We start from the raw sequence: 23,979 nt of genomic DNA, 5'->3' as shown, positions 1-23,979 counted from the left end.
CCCGTGTAAAGGCCCCCATACATGGGTAGATATAAGATCCCGACAGATTAAATCGGCATCTTATTGTCTAGTGTATGGGGCCCTTCATCGGGCTTCCCTGATCGATATCTGGCCAAAAGTCAGCCATGATGTCGATCAGAAAGGGTTAAAAGTCCCGTTGGATTGAGGACTAAATCGGTTTGTTAATACGGTCTGCAATCCGACTGGACGTATGCTCAACGTTGTGATCTGATTGATATGCCCTAGGGCCCACAATTGGATCAGCCCAATATCGCCCACTGCAAGGTGGGCATATCAGGGCAAGGCTGCCAAATTAGCACATTCTGTGACTGCTGGGGACTTAGTGGGACACTATTTGATCAGCAGTTTCATAAAAAATTCCTTATTCACACATTTGTAAGGGGAATCCCAAATGATTTTCCTGTGGGTGCAGAATCTTCTAATTTTGCCACTGTTTCCATGGCTTTCTCTAACTAATGTTACTTAAATGGGTGGTTCACCTTCAAGTTAACTTTTAGCATGTAATAGAATGGTCAATTCTAAGCAACTTTTCTTTTGGTCTTAATTATTTATTTTCTATAGTTTTTTTTAATTATTTGCCTTCTTCTTCTTCTGACTCATTCCAGCTTTTAAATGGGGGTCATTGACCCCATCAAAAAACAAATACTCTTTTTTTTTTGGGATTATGGGGGTCCACTCAAAGGATCGATGTCTTGGCTATTTTAGTAGCGGGGGCATCGTTCTTCACAATAAATTGGCTCTAGGTTTACATAATATAGGTATTGTAGATACAACATCACTGGATTTAGTTATTGACAGTATCATGGCACGGGTTTGTACTATATAAGGATCACAATTTATTAAGAAGATATTAGCACTTATTTCATGGAACTATATCAGGGGTTTTGGGCATGTGGGGAGTTTTTTTTCTCTTTTTTTTTTTTTTTTTTTTTATTAGGGGGGGGTGAGATATGGAACCCAAATTTTTGTCCCGTGCTGTTGGGGTTTCACTCCACGCCTCAGGTCACCAGGTTAGAATTTTCTTATGGATTTGTTTATGTTTATTATGTATGACGGATATGGGAAATATAAATGATTCTGTGTAAAAAGCATTCTGTATATAAATGTGGTTTAAAAGAATAAAAAATTTATTGAAATAAAAAAAAAAACAAATACTCTGGTAATCTACAAATGTATTGTTATTGCTACTTTTTATTACTCATCTTTCTATCCAGACCCTCTCCTATCGATATTCCAATCTCTTATTCAAATCATGGTTGCTATGGTAATTTGGATCCTGGCAACCATATTGCTAAAGCTGCAAACTGGAAAGCTGCTGAATAAAAAGATAAATAACTCAAAAACCATAAAAAATTTAAAGAAAAATGAAAACCAATTGCAAATAGTCTCAGAATATTGCTCTCTACATCATGCTAAAAGGTAAATCAAATGTAACCCTCTGACTGTAAACAGCAGAAATGAAGCATTTTGCAAATTATCTTCCCAGACAGGAAGAAGACTTTAGAGCTGTTTAACTATATATAACTATACTGTATAAAGGTTCATTTGCCTTGAGCCAGTTGTATCATAAGCAATTTGTTAACATCTGTTAGCAAAACTGAAGCATAAAGAAAAATACATTTTGCTATAGTTATAAGAACTGGGGACAAACAATTGAAATATTCTGTTTGAGTGTGACTTTTATTACATTATTTTGTATGTGCCCAATATCTGTTCAGATACAGACAGTTATCAGTCAGTAAGGCCCTTCAGCCCACTCCACTAATGTCTAAAGGGACAGAATTTAGCAGTTTTTTTGGGGCCCATGTATGGCAATTTTAACAGGCTAAATATGGACGAGAAAATTACAACCGTAAAGTGTATGGCTATGTGGTCCATTCATACTGCCACAAGCAAATCATTTTCCATGGCAAAAAATATTAGATACCTATGAAAGCTTTGCCTACATCTGTGGATTGGGGCATATAGATTATTTATTTATTTACATAGTGACAACATCAGCATTGCTTTGCAAAGATTATACATTATTAACATCAGATGCTACCCCCAAGGTCCATATCATATTCACATATGCTAGGATTAGTTTTAACAGGAACCAGTCAACCTCTCTGTATGTGTTGGAAGTAAATCAGAGTACCCGGAGGAAAACCATGCAATCGTGAAAACCATACAGCTGGCAATGAACCTAGGACCACCTCAGCTCTGCAATGGAGCAATGCTAACCATTGCAACATAGACAGCGGAGATTCTATGTCAGAAGTCGTCTGAGGCGTTGCTGCAATGCCGCCCCCTAGCGAATACCTTTCCTGTTGCAGGGGGTCGGGGGGGGTATCGCTAGTGCAGAGAGCACAATTGCTAGAAGAGCCAAATCTACAGTTTAAAAAACAAAAATGTGGCTCTTAAAGTTATTAGGAGAAGGTTTTTGCCCTCCCTGGCAATTTTTTCAGCTTTACTCAGGGCCGGATTTACATATCGGGCACCCTAGGCCTGTTGACATTAGTCTCCGCCATCCCCTTGTATTTGTGCAAATTTTCATCATCGGACTGGAGCAATGGGGATTGGCGCATGGGAAATTTTATAAAAATATATTTTATCTCCTTTCCACCCCAGTGTTTCTGAACCAATGTTGGTGTGATTGGCCAGCATGCCGCTCCTTAAAATCCTGCCACCCTAAGCTTGGGCCTTGGTGGCCTTTCCACAAATCCGGGCCTGGCTCTACTGCCTAAGGCGAGTTGCTCAACTTACCACATGGCAGCGGAGACCCTATACATAGGTTATTTTCTTTTGGCAATAATAAGACCAACATGCTTCTTACGCCATCTAAGCAGAGTCACAAGAAGTGTAAGATAAGAAATTCACTGGTGACCTCTGCTAGGAAGATTTCTCCAATGTCATTCTCTCATCAACTCTCTGGCAAGATGGGCCACTGGGAAAATATAGAGCTCCCTATCTGCATTGCCTTCCTAGCTCATAATTACAGATAAGGCTAGCAAGAGATGGGAAGCATGTGCCCTATTTACTGTGAAATTGATTTGTCTAAAGAAACATTTATGGCTCACCCACCTGCTAACACACAGTTGTCTAAATACTGATAGATTGTAGCTTGCACTTAAAATAAAGCAATATTTAGCTGATGGAGCCACTTAAGGTATCTTAGCTGCATGTGCAATTCAGGAATATAGGTTTGAAATCTAAAATATAATTGTGCAGTCATCCCTCTCACAACTGACCCTCTGTTTTGCCATCACTTTGTTCTAATGGATAAATATTTTCACTGCGGCTCCGGTTATTCTGCTTCTGGTTCAAGGGATCAGGTATTGTTCATTGTATGGTTGACAGTAAGATGGGTAGAAACACTGGCTTATTCCAGCAGCTACTAGGTGCACTGGTGCAAATTCATAAATTCCCCCATTGTGTTTTATTATGTGTTGAAAAGTGTGTTGAAAAGTGCTAATTAGGGTGCTGCTTAAATTAATGCAATGACCAAGTATCTATATACATTGTTCTTTCCCTGCCCTTTGTATTTTGCCACAAAGCTAAACTAATAAAGTGTTACTCCCTCTCCTGGTTACTGATGAGTTAAATCATGTAATTTAATGTATTCTGGCTATGGGGGTTGTTTAAAAAACACAATCATCTGTTTAACTAAGCTAAACAAAGACTGCTCCAGGGACAAGTGGGAAGTAAGATAACAGACAGACTCAGCTGGGAAGATAAGATGGGAAATAGAGTGAAGATTGATTTATAACCTTCCTTTTGAGCTTAATAGTATTAACACATATTTATAACCACCATATATTCCACATATTGTGTCTGTTTTTATCAATGTGTCTAATGCAACACAAAGAAATAAACACACATACATTATTAGTATTTCACAATATTATGAGTGACAGTGTTATGTTTTGGGTAGCCGAGGATGAGTAGAGTATAACAATGCTTTATTAGCAGAGACTCATGGAGCCATTCTATAACAGTAACTTTCACTTATAAGCTGTCAGGAAGAATGCATAGTATAAGTTTGGGCACAGTGACATATACAGGCCATATAGTAGGAAAGCATTTGGGCAAATTTAATAAACAACAACAATGCATCTTAAAGCAATAATATACATTATTCACATCACATAGTCCTGGGTCCATGCAGGTAGTTTACTGATTCTCTCAGTACGCCTTATAGGTTCACTTTCTTCAGGCCTATTGCAGTTGACATCAGGAGTAGGAAAATGTCCTTCATCAAATGGAGCTTCTCCAAAGTCATATCTAACAGTAGCAAGACGACTTGCATTCCATATGCGTCCATCAGACAGTTCATATGTGTATGGTCCTCACTGGTGTCTCACTTCAAGTGGTGTAGTAAATTTAGTCCTTGTTTCAGTATTCCTGGTTTCTTAATTCTGACTAAAGATCCAGGCTGAAAGTGTACTTCTCTTGCACCACGTTTTCTGTCAGTATAAGCCTTACATTTGGCTTGTTGATGTTTCACAATGTCAGCAGCAGATGATTTTGTAGGCACAGTATTTTGTGGAAGTTTGATGTCTGCAACATGTAACTTAGTGCGCATCTGTCTGCCATGTAATAATTCAGCTGAAGATGATTGAGTTGTTTCATGGCATGTTGCTCTGTAGTTATGTAGGAACTCTTTTGTAAATACTTTCCAAGATTTCTCAGTAAGATTTGCTGTCTGTAGTGCTTCTTTCAGACTTCTGTTGAAACGCTTGATTTCTCCATTTGCTTGTGGGTAATACACTTAAGATTTCCTATGCACAATATTCCTCTCTCTCAGAAAGGATTCAAACTCATATGAGACAAACTGTGGTCCGTTGTCTGATATTAACTCCTTTGGATTACCTTCTCTGCTGAAGACTGTAGACAGAAATTTTATTACTGTAGCTGATGTTATATGAGAAACAAATGCAATTTCTGTCCATTTACTGTAATAGTCCATCAAGGTTATCGCAAATCTGCAGTCTATTGGAGCATCTGTAAAAGGACCGACAATATCAATAAAAAGTTTTTCCCATGCTGAATCAGGAAATTGTACTGGTTTTACATCTGGTCTCCACTTAATTGCGTGTACAAACCCAGTGAAGTGTTGCTTTGTGGTGAAATCTTAGACACTGGCTGTGTGGCAGGCACTGGTGCTTTAGTAATGAGACCATCAATTAATTGTAAGTTTAATGCAGCAAAGAGATCCCTTCGAAGTATAGCAGTACCCTTATTCACAATGTAAAAGTCACATTTCCAGTATTTGATTCAAATTGTACAGTCACTGGCAAGCAACCAAGCACAGTAGTGATGTGCGGGCTGACCCGATACCCACGGGACCTGCGGGTTTACCTGCGGGTCGGGTGGGTTCAGGTCAACCTCACACTGCTCCTCATGGGTGGTGAGCAGGCTTCCGAATTCTGGTTTTATAGTCTCGCGTCTGCGCGCCCCGCCCCTTTTGTGACGTCATCGGTGGGGCGGGTCTATAAAAGGACCCTCGGAAGCGCGGGTACGGGCGGGCGCGGGCTGGAGCAGGGTGGGTAAGGGTCGGGTGCGGGTCAGGAAAACCCTGACCCGCACATCACTAAAGCACAGGGATTGGATCCTTTATGTAACTGACATGTATCATAGGAAAATAGATTCTCCCTCTAGAGGTGCAGGCTAATAAAGCCCACACTTTTATTGGAGAGAACTATGCTGCCTACACGGGATAAATCCATGTGTGGGCAGCTGGGAGACTCGCTAATTATGTGCTTGCGTGTCACCAGACATTGCCTTTCACATCAATACGAGAATTTTTAAGACAGTTTTTGCCCAATTTGTCCAGCCAAACATGGGGCCCAATCAAATTCAATTTCAGGGACCTGTCAGGTGAGAAAGGCATTATACTGCTGGCAATCATCATCTGGGGTTTTCATACCTGAAATGATATCGGATATCTGCCTGAAATGCTGTGCGGTCTGCCTGTTACTGACCCATGTGCTTCAGCCTGGGTGCACAGTGATTACAGTATACAAAAGGATACGTACCATAAACATACATAATGACAGGCGTTGTCTGCCACTGTTAGGGCTGCCATTTATACAGGCAGTTCATGAGTTACATAAACCCAACCTACATACAAGTCACACTTACAGACGGGGGCTGTTACAGTAACTATATAGTTTGCCTGACTTTTTTTAGCATGTAGTTTTAATAAACCCAATCCCCTCTGATATATGTATATCTACTGCAGTGCACAGAAAGGTAAGAATTAATATGTACAGAAAGGTAAAAATAAATATTATGTCTTAAGTTGCATTTAATAAGTTAATGTATTTGTTTCAACTTACATACAAATTCAACTTAAGAACAACCCTACAGACCCTATCTCGTAAGTAACCTGGGGACTGCCTGTACCTCCTGTCCTGTAGTTAAACCCAGCAAAGAAAGGGGGTTTGATTACATCAGGGGTGCATTTAGGGTTGCCACCTTTCCCCACCAGGAACTCTGGGCGAGGGGATGGGACAATGACGTCACGGGGGCGGAGTTAGGGTTGCCACCCAGCCGGTAAAACACCTGCCAAGGCCGGTATTACTAATTTACCAGCAATGTAGCTGCCGGTAAATTTGTAATACTCCTAACTAAAGCGCTCGGCCGCCCCCAACCCACGCAAAATTAACCCTTTTTTCTGTCTTCAGGCCAGTCGCACATTTAGGCCCCACCCCATTGTGTCACAGCACGCCCCTTTCTACATCTGCCCCACCCCCTTTTACATCACAGTCCGCCCACCACCAGCCGGTAAGCATTGTTTTAAAAAGTGGCAACCCTAGGCGGAGTGGTGACATTGTGGGCAGGGTGGTGATGTAGCACAGCTATGATGTGGTGACCGACAATCGGCTGATTGTTGCATCTTAGGGAATCCTACCCGTTTTCCAAATTAGAAAAACTAGGCAGGCAGCTTTGACCCTGACAGCCCTCTTGAAAACTGGGCCCAGACAAGTGGCAGGCCAACCGCGCAATGATAGTGGGCGGGGTCGTAATAGCAAAGGCTGGACTATGATGTTGGGGTGCGGTTATCGCACCACCTGGGCACAATTGGGTGGATCTCTGCCCAGTTTTCAGCATGTTAAAAAACTGGGCTGTCTGCTTCAAAACCAGACAGGTGGCAACCCTACCTGCTGTTTTGCGATTGCATTTGACGTTGTACAAAATGACCTTCATGACACTAGGGTTCATTTATTAAAACTGGGCACATCTGTCATAACAGTGACCCATGTCAAGCAAAAATCGTATGTTTGCTCCCATTGCTCTACCTGCCATTGGCTGAAAAAAAGTTATTGTTTACTGCCCAGTGTTTATAAACAAGCCGCACTTGCGTAACCTTTTTCTCAGGAATTGTCTTCCTCCTGACTCAGTAGCTAGATAGTTTAGAACTTTAGACTAATCACTTCAAAACCCTCTAAAGCAAAAGAACAAGAGTGACTTGTCTTGTGTTGCTGGGCGAAGGCGACGACCCATATGTTAAAATAAACCCTTATTTAGCAAGAATTGCCATTCCCTCCCATTGCCCTTGTATGGAAGTCTGACTAGACGAGTCTTATAAACAGCATTGTTATTGAATGACAAATGGCAGAATGTGGGCGCGGCGGCAGGTAGTGTCGGAAACGAGTCCCACACAGGGCGCACTTACCTAGGCAATAGTCAATAAAGCCAGTTTCAGCCAACAGTTAGTTAATCCTATTAGTTTTTATAGGCTCCGCCTACCTGCGCGCTGATTGGCCTATCCTCCTCCCGGTGTTTGTCTCTCAGCGCTTTCTCACATAGGCTGAACAGTGCTTTGCAATGCACAGGAGGCGGACACGGTGGCCGCTCCCTGGTTCTCATTACTTCTCATAGGCTGAGCGAGGGAAATATCTGTGGGAAGTTAATGCCGTTTCTCTAAGCGAGGAAATCCCACTGTACGACTCTGGGATCTGCCGGCACAACAGTGGATGGTAGTGCGCTCGTCTTCTAAAAGTTGCTTTGTAGCAGAACAGATTGCCATTTATTTAGCTGTATGGATTATGGGATACTAATCATGACTCAGGTAAGATGCATGTGCTTGTGACACTTCTGTGCAGGACTGAACATGTGCAATGAGTCCTGTTGCTTCTGACGCACTGTCATGTGCTTCTGTATTACTAATGGGCAAGTTATGCGTTGGGCACAACTTTCACCCCCCCATAAGAAATGAGTCAATGACTTGCTTTGTTGGGGGATTTAATGAGCTCTCTGGATGGGGACAGGAACCCATTGTCTGATCACTCAGATTATGCAAATGGCTCTTTGTCATTGACAATGCATGGAGACTTGCCTACTGTCCTCCGTTCCATGGACTGTCCATTTGAATTTAATATCTCTCTGCGAATGCCCATACCCTGGCTAATGTATTCTGCATCAATTATTCACACACACACACACAAACTTTCATTTTGTTATAAACTGGCAGGCTTGAAAGTCTGGACTATATAACTACTAAGTCAGTATTTCCTATAACCACTATTATTTCCATATTTATGAAACTTGCCAATTAAGCTTTAGAATTTAAAAAGAGAATGTTATTGCTAGTAAAACTGATGGTTGATCCCAATGTTATTAATAGGGAAAAAAGATAAATATATAGGAAGGCCGGTATTTTTTTCCAGAAAAGGTGGCAACCCTAGCTGCAAACCCTTCTGTAAGATTATTATGAAATGGAGAGGTATATGGTAATAGGAATAAGTATTGGGGGGGATCATTGGCGCTGGGTGAGGGACTTTTTTGGAGCAAGTCTCATATGGTGCACTGACCCAGCAGCAAAGTGTCATTAGGCATTTGTTTCAGATGTTGGCAGCTGTGTGCATGGAAAATAACTGTGACATGCAGAATTAAAGCATCATTCCCCTCAGGCACTGCAAACAGGGTTATATGTCATACTGGAAAGTCTCCTGCATGGCATAAAGGTTAACTTGTAAAAAAAAAAAAAAAAAGGTAGCAGGCTGGGCATTTCTCAATGATTTCTAGCATCCACTGCCATCCCATGGGCCGCAGATTAGGCATCACATGTGAGAATGTTTCTTTTAAGACCAACAAGTGATATATATCGAGTTTGATTGTATTCTGGGAGTTGTGGTTCAGCAGTAGTGCCACAAATCAAAGACATTGGTACTTCCTCTCTGTCACTTATGCAAATGGAAAAATGTAATTGTGCATTGTTCATTTTAAACCTTGCTTGGGAAACTTTAGAAGAATGCAGGCTTCACAATCCTCAAAGCTCTTTCCCAGCAGAAAAAAAAAAAAATCATGTGGATTTTCTCCATAGTGTGTTACTGATCAGGTATAATTTGCAGCACACCACCCTCGTGGCATGAACATTTAATGTAAAAAGCTAAATGTGGTTAAGTGTTCCACAAGTAAAATGTATATTAGTTAATTAGCGGTTGGGCATTTACCAGTAGGAAGCCTGGCATGCTGATTGTATTCACTGTGTGCTCGCTTTGATCGCTTAGGTGGTTAATAGACAAGCAGGGTAACTATGGGAACCTCTGCTGTAGGTTAGTGGGAACAGAGGAGATGCAGTCAGTGGGGACAAAGGCTAGTTTGTTAATTTAGCATGTATAGGAAATCAAACAGGAGATTTTGTAAAGTTGGCAATGATTAATTTGTATGAAGCTCTAGTAGTATAAGAAAAAAAGGGGGTGGATTGTAAAAAGTGTCTTAAAAAATTAAATAAATTATAGCTTTTAACCAAGCGCCGCAATTGTGCTTTGTCTTTTGTTATCAGGCGAACAAAGCAAGACAAAATCCATTTGTTTGAATTTGAGAAGTAAATATTTGAATATGCATGAGACTGTGAGTGAGTCGGATATAATTGTTTGAACACTGGATGTAGAATTTCCTTTGGCGCATTCATAATTGGCTTTTATTTAAATCTGACTCACTCACAACTACTAATGGCAATAAAGGGTGTCACTGGAAGCTGTTACACACTTCACACTTGCCGTTTTCACAAGATCACGATAGAACCAAGTCCCCTTTGCTTGCAACATTTCACTTAGAAATCTCTCTGAAATTGTAGATCTTGTGATTTTTATATCTTTTTTTTACTGCCGTCTGTAAATCATTTTACTATCTGTCATTTTAATAGTGTATTGCTAGCTTGATTACAGGTATCTGCTTGCCGGAGAAAGTGACGATATATATAGGCACTAGTTATTGAATCATGTCATAACCCACCCATTAGATTAATACAGTTTGTGCAGGTTTTCCCCAAATAATGATGCTGGTTCTTTAAAACAAAATTGTAATATACATCATCTAACAACCTTTGAGTTTCCTTTCAGTTTTATATGCTGCTGGCAAGAATATGGCTTTTATGTGGTATCTTACAATTGTATTCCTGCACAGAGGTCAGTGTATTTATGTGACCTATGGCCTGGTATAGGTCACTGCTGTTGCTTGAAGTGGGATTAGGCCTTGTGCAAAGTGACCTTGAGTTAAGCCTTTTCTCTTCTTTTTCCATCAAAGCACAACAATCAGATCTTCACAATGGGTTGCATCAATATTGTTCTTCAGAAGTACACAGGCTAATCACAATGTATCATTGAAGAATAGTTACCCTTGCTTGCCTGTAGGGGTCAGGCTTAAAGCTTTAGTTGGGATATATTAATAAGGCAAGTTAAGAAAAGAAACTTCAGTAACTCCAGGATTATTATTTGTTGATCTTGTGTTTTTTCTGGTTCTATCTTGTATTGTTTGGGTTTTAAATAAAAAAACCATAATTCTGTTAAAATGTGTGCCTTTATAGTAGTCAATGGGAAGCAAAAAAATAAAGCCAGCAAAATGTAAAGATTGTAAGAATCACTGGGAAACAATTGTTGTGAACAGTTATTGCCTAACTGATGTCATGATTCAACCAATCGATAGTACCAGAGCTTCAGTAACAGTAGCTGTTTGGATGCCAATTATATACCTTTCTGCTTCACATTGATAAAGGAAAAAGTTCTTTCTTCTAAAGCAGCGGGGGGGGGGGGAGTCGCCGACGTTGTAAACTGTTCTAAATTGATGCATTTAGTTGATACATTTCTTATCTTGTCCCTGCTCAACAGAAACACTGGGTTTCATTACAGGCAGCTGTTGGAATTGATACAAAAGTTGCTAATACTCCAGAGATGCTGCTGAGAAATGTTGCAAAATTGTAACAGTTCAGAGTCTGCACCTGAATTACAGAGGTGCCAGACTCAAACACCAGAGACAGAAACATTCAACTTTATACTTCGATTTTGGAAAAACAGTAAAAAATAAATAATGGAAAGTAATTGAAAAAAATCATTATTTCTGGTGAACCATCTGAAAACAACTGAACTGAAAAAAAGTGTTTGGAAGGTGAACAACCCCTTTGAGGTCCTATCTGTCCTTTATACCGATTTGGCAGCTTATCTGCCCGTGTGTGGGTGCTCCCGATTGGTCCTCCCGATCGATATCAGGCCAAAAATTGGGCAAGTTTGATTTTTTTCTGCAATCCAGGACCGCATCGGCTATTTGATGCGGTCCTACAACTCGTCGGCACCCATTTGCAGCATTGTAATCCAATCGTTCGGCCCCAGGCCGGATTCAGCCGATATCACCCAGCCGTTAGTGGGCATATCGGGTTAAGATCTGCTTGTTTGGTGACCTCACCAAATGATCGGATCTAAAACTGTATGGCCACCTTTACATGTATCAACAGTTTGAACCACAAAGGCAGGGAATAGAAAGGGACAAACACTGCTTTCTTTAGCAATACACATACAATTAATTTTTAAACCACAAAATTTGTAATGAATATATATTCTAAAGTTGCTTAGAATTAGTTCCCTTTAAATTACAAATATTTGCCCTTTTGTTACTGATATACAGGTCTGCTCACATTATTAATTCTTAAATGGGAGGCTCACATTTAAGTTAACTCTGCATGCTCTGAAAAGCTACAAATTTATTTTATTGCTACTTTTTTAACTCATCTTTCTATACAGGCCCTCTTCTATTCATATTCCAGTCTCTCATTCAAATCAATGCATGGTTGCTAAAGTAATGTGGGCCCTAGCAACTAGATTGCTAAAATTGCAAACCGGAGAGCTGCTAAATAAAAAGCTAAATAACTCTAAAACCACAAATAATAAACAATTAAAACAAATTGCAAATTGTCTCAGAATATCACCCTCTACATCATACACAAAGTTAATTTAAAGGCAAACAACCCCTTTAATGTGCCACTTGATGGAACTGTAGATATGAGAAATGGTGCTTAGCTTTCTAGCAAATTGTGTTTGTCTCAGGGAGTGGCTTTTTAATGGTGAACTGATTCACCAAGTCACTATGCACATATACAGTCATATGAAAAAGTTTGGGAACCCCTCTTAATTCTTTGGAGTTTTGTTTTTGTTTATCTTTGGCTGAGCTTTCACAGTGGCAAATTTCTTTTAATATATAACATGCCTTATGGATTAACAGAAAATATGCATCATAACAAAATTAGACAGGTGCATATATTTGGGCACCCAACAGAGATATTACATCAATACTAGTTGAGCCTCCTTTTGCAAAGTTAACAGCCTCTAGACGCCTCCTATAGCTTTTGATGAGTGTCTGGATTCTGGATGGGGGTATTTTTGACCATTCGTTTATACAACATGTCTCCAGTTCGGTTAAATTTGATGGCTGCTGAGCATGGACAGCCTGCTTCAAATCATTCAATAGATTTTCCATGATATTCAAGTTGGGGGGACTGTGATGGACATTCCAGAATATTGTACTTCTCCCTCTGCATAAATGCCTTTGTAGATTTTGAAGTATGTTTATGGTCATTGTCTTGTTGGAATATCCAACCCCTGGGTAACTTCAACTTTGTGACTTATGTTTGAATATTATCCTGAAAAATTTGTTGATATTGGGTTGAATTCATTCGACCCTCGACTTTAACGAGGGCCCCAATCCCTAAACTAGCCACAAAGCCCCACAGCATGATGGATCCTCCACCAAATTTTACAGTAGGTAGCAGGTGTTTTTCTTGCAATGTGGTGTTCTTCTTCTGCCAGACAAAGCGATTTTTGTTATGACCAAATAAAATGTTTGTCTCGTCAGTCCAAAGCACTTTGTTCCAGAATGACTGTGGCTTGTCTAAATGAGCTTTTGCATATAAGCAGCGACTCTGAGTGAGTGTGAGTGCAGAAAGGGCTTTTTTCTCATCACCCTGCCATACATATGTTACTTGTGCAAATTGCGCTGAATTGTAGAATGATGTACAGATACACCATCTGCAGCAAGATGTTTTTGCAGGTCTTTGGAGGTCATCTTTGGGTTGTCTGTAACCATTCTAACAATCCTCCGCATATGGCACTCCTATATTTTTCTTGGCCTGCCAGACCTGAGTTTTACAGCACGAGTGCCTGTGGCCTTCCAATTCCTGATTACATTCCTTACAGTTGAAACTGACAGTTTAAACCACTGAGATAGCTTTTTGCAGCCTTCCCCTAAACCATGCTTGGACATAAATTATATATACCCATATCTATACTAACTATAGAGTTTAGTATCACAATAGCCTTTGATAGTATAAAGTATGTCTGTCCAAGAAATTATCCAATCCACTCAAAGGCATTAACAGAATCAGCCATCACAACATTACCTGGCAGTGCATTACACAACCTCACTCAAATTAGCGAAATTACAAAGGTACCCAAACTTTTTGCACAACCAATTTTTCACATTTGATTTAATTTCATACAACTGACTACTGCTTCACTAAAGATCTTTTCAGAAAACACCCCAGTACTCAGTTCCTGGGAAATTAAAGACATACCATGTTATCTTTTTGTTCGAAAGTGGATTAAATTATTATGCAGGTTGAGGGGTTCCCAAACTTTTTCATATGACTGTATCCTTTAATTAAAACTTTCAATTTCTTGAGTTATGTTCTTTCATGGAAGAGCAATGCCAGGGAACAGCAATTTGCAGACCTGTGGCAAAGGGCATTTTAATTGCTGTAGTTCTTTTTTAAGAAGACTTCAGGAATCATATCAAGAAAAATCAACTTATTATTTGTTAAACAACTGGTAAAACCTGAACTGTTATAGAAAATGAGGAAAGATTGCCAAATTATTGTGGATACATAAGATTCAATGTAAGGCTGTTCTAAGGCAAGTGCAATATTGCTGCTAATGTAACCTAAATGAGAGCTCATTTTACATGTCTGGGAATAACATCTCGCTTTAGTGCTCTAATATTAAATAATTTACTGTGAGCTTTAGAACAAATGGCACTTTCATGCTGAAGTGTCAGATTTTACACAATCATAAAGCTTAGTGCTTCCTGGCTTTGAACAATAAACCCTGACACCTTATTACTGACACTGATCAGACTGTTTTTATTGTAGGCGGGAATAGGCAGATAATTTATTCATTTTCCTCAGTAACATTGAAGGCTGGGTTTTGACATTTTTAATTAAAGATGAATTAAACTCAAGAGTGTGTAGTGTTTAAAAAATATATCTGTCAAACATAATCCTCTTTTCCTTATAGGCAAAACATGCAAAATAAATACTGGAAAAACCTTAGAACCACATCTGGTTTATTTTTTCAACATGGCCTTAAAGTGAAGCCATTTCTACATGAAAGTTCTATTCTGAATGAAATTATTTTAACACCAGCAGATATATATGCAAATATGTCAGTCCTGTCAGAAACAGAGAGGAAAAATAATCATGATGTCCTTCAGAAAATCAGCATAGAACATGGTTGTACCTTATTTTTTTTTTTTTTGCATTTTCTTCATACGGTTGCTATACATAAAGGTGTTGATGCATTTTCTCAGTGTTGGCGCTCAGGAAGCCATGTTGACGGCAACTATGAAAGACATTTGTTTTTAGCCTTGGGGCATGTGCTTTGCAAAATGTGATTATTTCTCATGTTTGTCATGGAAATTATAAAGATAATTCCTTTTGATGTTATAGTTATGAAGTCACCAGCTCATTTTGTCTTTTTACACACTGTATATAATGCCCCAGTGACTGTGATCCAATTATATGCTTGCCACTTGTGCCAACTCTGTTTAACCATTTGTTTTTCTCTGGACTTTGGCCCCAGTTTACTAAGCATAGAAGCATTAATGTTTACTACTTTGGCACAGAGTGTCAGATTCCATTAGTGCTGGAAATCTCAGTGATAGAAAACATCACATGGGACATAGGCCTAAAGCTTATGAATGTTTCCACCAAAGTTTTTGTAGATTAGTAATTACAATACAGTTGAAATAGTAAAATATTTTTGAAATCCCATAATTTAGGTTAAAAATATCAATGGTTTATTAAAATGTTGCTCGCTTAGCCTCTAGACTTATTTTGCCTAAGATTTCTTTCAACCTACCATAGGAAATAAAGGGAAAAGGTTGTGAAACTTCTCTAGAAGTAGGACAAAGAAGAATAGACCACATTAAACTTGTGTCACAGCTTTTTTCATTTTGACCATTTTCCCAACATTGGTGGCAGTAGGGAACATTGCGTTGAGGTGAAGTTGTTATCTTTAATTATTTTTTGTTAATATATTTTATATTTATTGCTCACTTAAAGGGGTTGTTCACCTTAAAATCAACTTTTAGTAGATATTGATATTCTGAAACAATATGCAATTGGTCTTCATTTTCTATTAGTGTTTTTTTGGTTTCAGTCAGTGGTTTGAATGAGAGACTGAAATAAGAAAAGGATAGGGTCTGGATAGAAAGAGAAATAAGAAAAGGTAACAATAACATTAATATTGCAGACTCACAGAACAATAGTATTTTGGCTGCTGTGGTTAGTGACCCCAATTTGAAATCTGGACAATGTCAAAAAAAGGACATATAATTAAAAAATATTTTAAAAAAAAAGTTGCTAAGAATTGGCCATTCTATAAGAAAAGTTAACTGTTCCTTTAAGGATTATTACAATTATTACTGTTATACAGTCCAGATCTTCATAAAGTTTGAAGAAAGTCTGGTCCTTCCAGTGCTTTTTAGTCTTGTGTGATAGATGGAGATGAGATTCTTGACACCTCTACAGCTGTACCTGTATTGAATTTGAATTAACATTCCACATACATTATAAACACAAAAAGTTCTGGCAGCTATTTCCTTCATGCATATGGCAACTACAATTGCAAAATAGCAACATAATTAGTACAGAGAGGTTAAATATGCATTCATAATCTTTCTTAGCAGTTCTTAGTAGTTATTATTTTAATGTGTCAGATTATCGGTGGTTCATAGAAAGAACACTGTTAGCGGGCGCTTGTGAGCACAGGCATTGTAAAAAACAGCTTATTGTGTTAGATAGGTCAGTGGGATTTGACCTAGTTTTGTTAGCAGCCTGAGCATAATGTCAGTGGAAGTCATGTCACAGATGTGGATGAAGCATGCTACATCGGCTTAGCATTTTTTCTTTCTGTAGCTGCTGCTTCAACGTCTTTTACTTCTTTCCTTCTCCATAACTGACAGGCAGTTTATCATAATCCTTCAACTGGCAGTTTAAAATAAAGGCAGAAATATGCTTTTAAAGTAGAATTTTATACTTTTCTCAAGTCATTTTTTGTGCAACTAGGGATAATACAATAGATATCTAAATTTCTAGCATTCTATTTATCTGGTGTACTTAATGCAAAAGAATCTTACTGACTACAACACTACAATGCACTGGAAGCCTCACTTTTTCAGTTGGTGTATTTTGTCCACAGTCGTGGATAGTCCAATTGCATTAATTTCCTCTTTTGGCCTTTCAGCCCAGCAAGTCCATAGCATAGGGCCAAGGAGAAGTTCAAGCTTCTGCAACTTCTGAGTTAGCCAGTGACTCTGGCCTAAAAACTGCCTATGACCAGCCATACCAGATTATCATTATTAAGCAATCACAACAGGCAATGCAGGTGGATTTTGGGGCTTGGCTGATGGCAAGTCAGAGTTTTTCAGCCATCAGCATTGATTAGTATTTTTTGCTAACATTTTATAAGGAATATACAATATACTAATTAATCTCTCTCTGAAGTAATGAAGTAAAAGTTTAACCAGTTTGTGTTTGCGCATTCAGCCTGTGCCTACATCAGACCCTGGTCCATCTTATTTCCCATCCATGGGAATTTTGCTCTTGCCCTGGACTATGCACATGTGCATAACAGTGAAAAGGTCCTTATTTTACTATACTGCACATGTATATAACCCATGGCAGCTGCACATGAATGTTGAATACATGGTGACTAAGAAGATCATTCTTGATTCTGACTTATTGACTTAATAGCAGTGAGTTATTTACTTAGCAGTGATGTCCAAATCTTGGACCAAAAGTGGCCAATTTACCACACATTTGTTGGTCAACATGTAATAAAATGATGCTGTCATATTAACAAAATCTATAGATACTATTGCCAAGTGAACTGGTGTTGTTAGTTTTTTAGAAAATATAATCATCACTTGCATGTTTGTGTGCTGCTATTGTTCCATGGAGTGTAGTCCATGTATTATTCCCCTTCTTTTTCTCTTTTGCATACCATGGCCTGGTATTTCTTCACATAGTTTTAGTCTCAGCATACACATTTTAAATTTTACCATTTACCTGTATATGCTAGAACTGTCACAAATACAACAAAAGACCATAATTCTGTCTGTGTAGCAACGGGAGCCTTAACAGCTAGGGGCATCCACATTCCTAAGGAATTGCTTTCATGCTGCTATATTTTATATACTTCACAAGTACATCTGTAAGATATAAATACTGGCATGGTTCAGGCGGGCAAAACTGTGAAATGTACAAGGATAGCAATTGCAGTAGTATGACTTATAGAAAGGCTGAAGATTACGCAAAGCACATTCTGGATGTAATGTAAGTTATTACTTTTGTTAGGCAATGACTACACATGCATTTTACACTAAAAATAGTAAAGCTTTATAGTCTTGTGTGTCTTATTGCTGTTGCCTCAAAATGCTACTACCACCACTAAAGGAAAGTACTATGGTCACCCTGTTTATGTATTTATCATTTTTTTCAGGTATAAAGTAGGGATGCACCGAATCCACTATTTTGGAATCCTCTGTGGAAGATTCGGCTGAATACCGAACCGAATCCTAATTTGCAATGCAAATTAGGGGCGGGAAAGGAAAATATGGAAACAATTGTTTTACTTCCTTGTTTTGTGACGAAAGGTCACGAGAAATCCCGCCCTGCCCACAATTTGCATATGCAAATTAGGATTTGGATTTGGTTCGGCCAGGCACAAGGATTCGGCCGAATCCTGGATTCGGTGCATCTCTAGTATAAAGCCTCACTCAGGGTGACCCACAGCAGCAGTTTTCAATTTAAAACTGGCCATAGATGGTCAGATTATATTTCTAAAATGATGAAAGTTTGGATATCGATTGTTTGTTTTAATATAACAATCTAATTCAGAATTAAAATCTAGAATTAAGTAGGGAAAATAACAAATCAGATGATGTTCTGGCCATTCATTAACAGCTAACAATCGGACAAAAGTTATACCCGGGAAATAGTACTGATAGTAGTCACCATGGATATCATCAGATAGGCAATACATGCAAAGATATTATTGTTAGCAGACAGAAATTTTCTAACCTGTTCTAACTATCCATTGCCTCTTTCCATGATATGAAAAATGTCGGGATGATTAGCCCACACAGTCCATAAATCGTACAAAACTATCTCTTTGCATCTCTGGCTAGCCTTAGTCGATAGGAGACATTTTAAACTGCTGCTAAAACAAATCATCTCTTATATTATTGTCCTTAAAGGAGAAGGAAAGCTACAGAGGCATTTCATTGCCAATAGATTAGCTGCAATAGTACAAGCTAGAATTCTATATTTATTCTATAGAATGTTTTGCCATATCTGAGAAAAAAGCTCTAGAAGCTCTCTGTTTGTTTAGGATAGCAGCTGAAACATTAGCTTGGTGTGACATCACTTCCTGCTTGAGTCTATCTCTGCTCACTTATAGCTCTGGGCTCATTACAGCAGAGGGGGGAGGGGAAGAGGAGCAAACTGAGCATGCTCATGCCTGGGGCAAGGAGGTTTAAGCTGAAGGCAGGAAGTTTGATACAGAAGCCCATGTGTACACAATAGAAGGAAAGAAATGCAGTATTTCTTTTGACAGAGGACTCAGAGCAGCACTACTTTGAGGGTTTACTGGTATATTTAGGTGGACCTTTCTGATAAGGCTTACTTAGTTTTAACCTTTCCTTCTTCTTTAAATCATACACTATATTGACAAGCTGTGAATTTTGAAACCATTAGATATTAGGGAGATGCAATAGACAGAGCTGTCGCAATGGGGCATTCCAAAAAAAATGGATCAAAGTTGCAAATATTTTTTACAGTTTTTTGTAAAACGTTTTCTCTTTTTTTTCCAATAGCCATTTATTGCATTTCTTTTTAAATATTTTATTTTATTGCATATTTTAAAAAGGGTGCTTTTTATCCGATAACTGCTTCATTCAGAAGACAGGCTGATAAAAGAAGCTAGCATTCAGCCATACTTTATGATACTTTGGTCGCATGAAGCAACTTTTATCAGTTATTACCTATTGATATGCTTTATTGTTCCTTATAAGAGCAAGCAATATGGTAACTCATATTTATAAACATGCACTTGGATTGGGGTCTACTGTTAAACTTTGTCAGGTGCAGCTGTATACTTTTCTACCGAATTAAAAACAGCTGTCTGACATAGGCCTTATTGTTGAGAGGGAAGAGGCTATCAACATAATCATCATAGTCTGCTGTGAGATTACACTGGCACAATGTACTGTAGGTATAAAAAACAATTCTGACCCCAGACCATATTGGTGCTAAAAAGACAAGCTTGGATGTGGGTGAATAAAAGACCAGAACCTGAGATACTGATTACCCATCAAGTGTGACTCAAATACATGACAGCCACTCCTGAACATGTGCCGCAAAGAGCAAATGTTAACTGAGACTAATTACCTTAGCTGGCAACTAGAAACAAATGTTGTTTTAAAGTCTCACATCAAGGAGTTAGAAATATCAGCATGGTCAAAAGCATTCCTTCTACCTAGGGGACAAGAATGTTCAGCCTACACCATTCCTCCTAATGCTTTCAACAATGCTTTACAGCTGTAAAAGTGGGCAGAGAGACTGGAACTATGAAAATATAGCAGTGCTGAAAGAAGATGATATTTATGTTCCTACAAGTGGGACACATTCAAGCATTTGAAATTCTTTGCCTGTCTGCCAGTCTTATGTTTGTTATAGAACTTAACATAACCATCCGTTTTACAATGAATTATCTTATATATATTACAAATGTCTCACATCCAAGCTCCAGTATATTATAAAAAGCATATTAAAACAAGTGTTAATTATGCAAAATGTACATTGTAAAGTGTGACAGCATAAATAATGCATGCATAGGCCATTCCTTATCTGCACATTTGCATTTATAACTCAGTAGGAGATAAAGTGCTACTAGCTTGTCACTATTAGGGTTAGTTCACACGAGGAGAATCGGCGACTATGGAAAACGCATCGACGCGTGTGCTTTAGCGCAGGCGACTTTTCATTATAGCCTATGGGAAAACACGCTGAGGCAGTTCAGGGAGATTGTCGCTCAGAAGAATAGGCGATTAGTCTACAGGTGACAAAATCTCCCCGAATCTCCTCGTGTGAACTAACCCTTACTATGAGCAACATCAGTGGAGTAGCTAGATGCTACTGGGCCCCACAGTAAATTAATTTTAGGGCCCCCAACATTTCCAGAGGTTGTCCTGTTTTACCAATATATATTGACATTTCTCATTAATTAGGGCCTCATAGGCCCCCTATACCTCCTGGGCCCCCCTGCAGCCGCAGGGTCTGCTTCCTCTGTAGTTACGCCCCTGAGCAACATGATTGTTGCCTAGATACAAGCTGAAGTATATATCACCTATATGTATACATAGAATAAGTTTCTGACAACCTTTCAGCAAAATCAAAAGCGCTGGACAACAAATACCTGTACGGCCAAAACCTCAAAGCTGTACTTCCAGGACTATATAGGGGAGCAAATAGATATGCTCACCATTACTTATCCTGATAGGCTTTCAAGATGGATTAACCCATTCAGTGCTCTGAGGTCCTCTAGGTAATCCAGACCCACAGTTTGGAAACCGTTGTGTTATGGGATACTGTCAGGGGAAAACATGTTTTTTTCAAAACACATCACTTAATAGTCAAAGTCAAAGTAAGTCAAAGTAAACTTTGTCATCTCAGCAGTATACGAATATACAGTGAGACGAGATGACGTGGTTCCAGCTAGTACATATTACAAAAAGGCACTTAAAAATACACAATAAATATGCAAACATGAAATGTGCAATATATTGGCAGAAATTGGATATATACATGTGTAAACCTTTAGAATTGTGCGAATAATAGTGCTATTCCAGCAGAATTCTGCACTGAAATCCATTTTTAAAGAGGGCAAACTTTTAATAAACTTCAGTCCCTCTTTACTGCTGTGATATCACCCCCTCTCGGATTTACAAATGGGGTGCCCCTAGGCCATCTCCGCTCATCGCCCCCTTATGCATCCCCCTCCCTGTCTTTCCCTCCCACGTCGTCCTCCCATCCCCTTCAGCATCATTCTCCACGTCTCTGTCCCCCTCTTTGTCTTCCCATCCCACGTCGTCCTCCCATCCCCTCCACTTCAGCGTCGCTCTCCCCGTCTCCTTGCACCTGCACATATATGCACATGCGCATATATGCATATGCAATACGTGCGCATATATGTGCAGGCGCAAGGAGACGGGGAGGACGATGCAGAGCTGCCGCAGAAGTGGATCAACATACTTGAATACAGCTAGGTGGCATGCCGCCCCTGAATTTCTGCAGCCCAGGCCTTTGTGGCCTTGCCACAAATCCGGGCCTTGCTGTATTCATGTGGGTGACAGTAATTTAGTGAGAAGAGGAAAGCAGTGAGGAAAGTTCAAAAAAATTACTTTCCTAAACTTTTTTACTTTGTATACTGCTATTACATATGTAAATGACCCCTAATATGCCTTGGAGACAACTCTTAATTGCTTGGCATTTTGGTAGTATCATTGACAAGTGCAAGTGGCAAGTTTAGAATACCCAAAACAAATCTTGATCTCAAAACTGGTGTATGATTGTTCATTCACTACTTTCTCTTACATCATGTGCACAAATCCTCTTATTTATTCTAGGCTTATGTATTCTTTAAGCAATTTAACTCTGAACCATGAAGTAAAAGACTCGTCATGGAAAAGCTAGTGTAGGGTTTTTGGGAAATTTGCCAAGACACACAATTGACTCCTCAAATCAAGTCATGTCAGGGGCATTTTGCTTTGTTAGAAAAAAACAGAGTTTGCTTTTGCTTATGATTCTCATGTTTACACTTGTTTTTATAGTGCTCAGAAATATCACACCTATTCTGTTTAGATTTTTTTTTTTAAGGCAGTGTCTTGGGGAATCATTTGTCCATTATTTAAAATAAATTAAAAAAAAAGCTTTAATAACATTTAATTAAAAGAAAGTGTGATAAGTCAGGGCTATGTTATATTCTCATTGCGTGACATGACAATATATTATATTCTTAATGAGTCACATGACATTGTGCCATTGCAATCAACAGGGCTTCCTCAGCAAAGCCAGACCAGCCAGGCAAGGGTGTAAACGCCGTAATTCTCCCTGGAGCGTCTAAAATAACTACTTAATGTGCCAAAAAAAATTGTTGATTATTAAAAAAAATATATCCACACACCCACATTTTGACCCCTTGATCATCCTGGTCCTGTGAATCAGCACTTAAGGCAGGCACATCAAATTCAAACACCAGCGGGCCAAAATCAGTAGGTAATAATCAGTAAAGGTCACATCAATTCTGTGAAGGCCTCACATACAGTTATGAAGAAATTCCACAATGCTTGTTTACAAACCGTGATATAGCTTTTAATTCGGTGATATAGAACAGTTTGAATTAGTAGCAGCAAACAGAAAAAGACAGCTCCAAGGTCCCCTTTGTTCAAGGCAGCTCCAAAATACCAGGTGCTCAGTCCACAGCGTCCCCACTGTAACCATATACGCAATTCATACAACTGGACAGCACTCTGGTTAAAAACTGATTTATTGCAGCAGGCTGCGGATGTAATATACCTCATGTTTTTGAAGCCACAAATTTGATGAAAGGGGCCACTTGTGGCCCCCAAAAGACCTCTTTGACATGTCTTAAATCGTTGATAGTATCAAGATGTTGTTTTTTCTACATATGTATAGATAAATGAGTATTACACATTGTATTTTTCAAACAGAAGCAACAATGCTTTTAACTTCCCTCCAGGCTAAATATTTTTGTGATCTTAACAGAAAAATAGAGAAAAAAATAGAAGTGACAGGCCCATCTAATTACAGTGGTGGTGTGTTCTTGGCAGTATAAGCTATGCTCTGTGAAATGTGCTTCCTGGAAAGAATTTCTAATGGTGAAATGCTGACAGAATCCGTCGTCTTAATCCAGTCTGCTCTCTCTCACCTGATGTGTTTTGCTGAATGTAACTTTATTCTTTTCTTCTCCTTTGGGTGCAAGTGAGTTCTGCATCCGAGAGGCTATATTTTTGCACACCATGTTTTTATGTTCATTTCAATGCCCTTTTTTTGCTATTTAGGCTATTTTGCTTGAGCTTTGGATGTCTGAATACATAAGTTGCTCTGAGAACGATAAAATCAGTGGCAATTAATTCCCTAGAAGGGCTTTAGCTCAGGTGCTAGCAGTTAGCCTATTGGCATATATTGTATGTTGCTGTTATATGCCATCCCTAGCCTGGTGATAGGGCATGGCCTCAATATACAAGTATAGGCCCTGTTATCCAGAATGCTCAGGACCTGGAGTTTTCTGCATAACGGATCTTTTCCTAATTTGGATCTTCATACCTCAAATCTACTAGAAAACC

The 23,979-nt window shown here is 39.0% G+C and overlaps 1 protein-coding gene across 2 annotated transcripts in view; it reads left to right on the top strand.

The window, feature by feature from the left end:
• Positions 1 to 23,979, top strand: part of mid1.L (midline 1 L homeolog) — a 197,425-nt gene that overhangs the window by 69,722 nt on the left and 103,724 nt on the right. The window contains exon 1 of one of the 2 annotated variants that reach the window (XM_018244723.2): positions 7,791 to 8,077. The exons of the other annotated variant lie outside the window; for it this stretch is intronic. The gene's annotated coding sequence lies outside the window, so the exon portion shown is untranslated. Of the gene's footprint in view, positions 1 to 7,790; positions 8,078 to 23,979 lie in introns of those variants that run through there. 2 annotated transcript variants of the gene reach the window in all.

The sequence above is a fragment of the Xenopus laevis genome, chromosome 2L (assembly GCF_017654675.1).
Source record: "Xenopus laevis strain J_2021 chromosome 2L, Xenopus_laevis_v10.1, whole genome shotgun sequence".
Lineage (NCBI taxonomy): Eukaryota > Metazoa > Chordata > Amphibia > Anura > Pipidae > Xenopus > Xenopus laevis.
The sequence above is the reverse complement of the archived record's forward strand: the minus strand, read 5'-3'. Positions and strand labels throughout refer to the sequence as shown.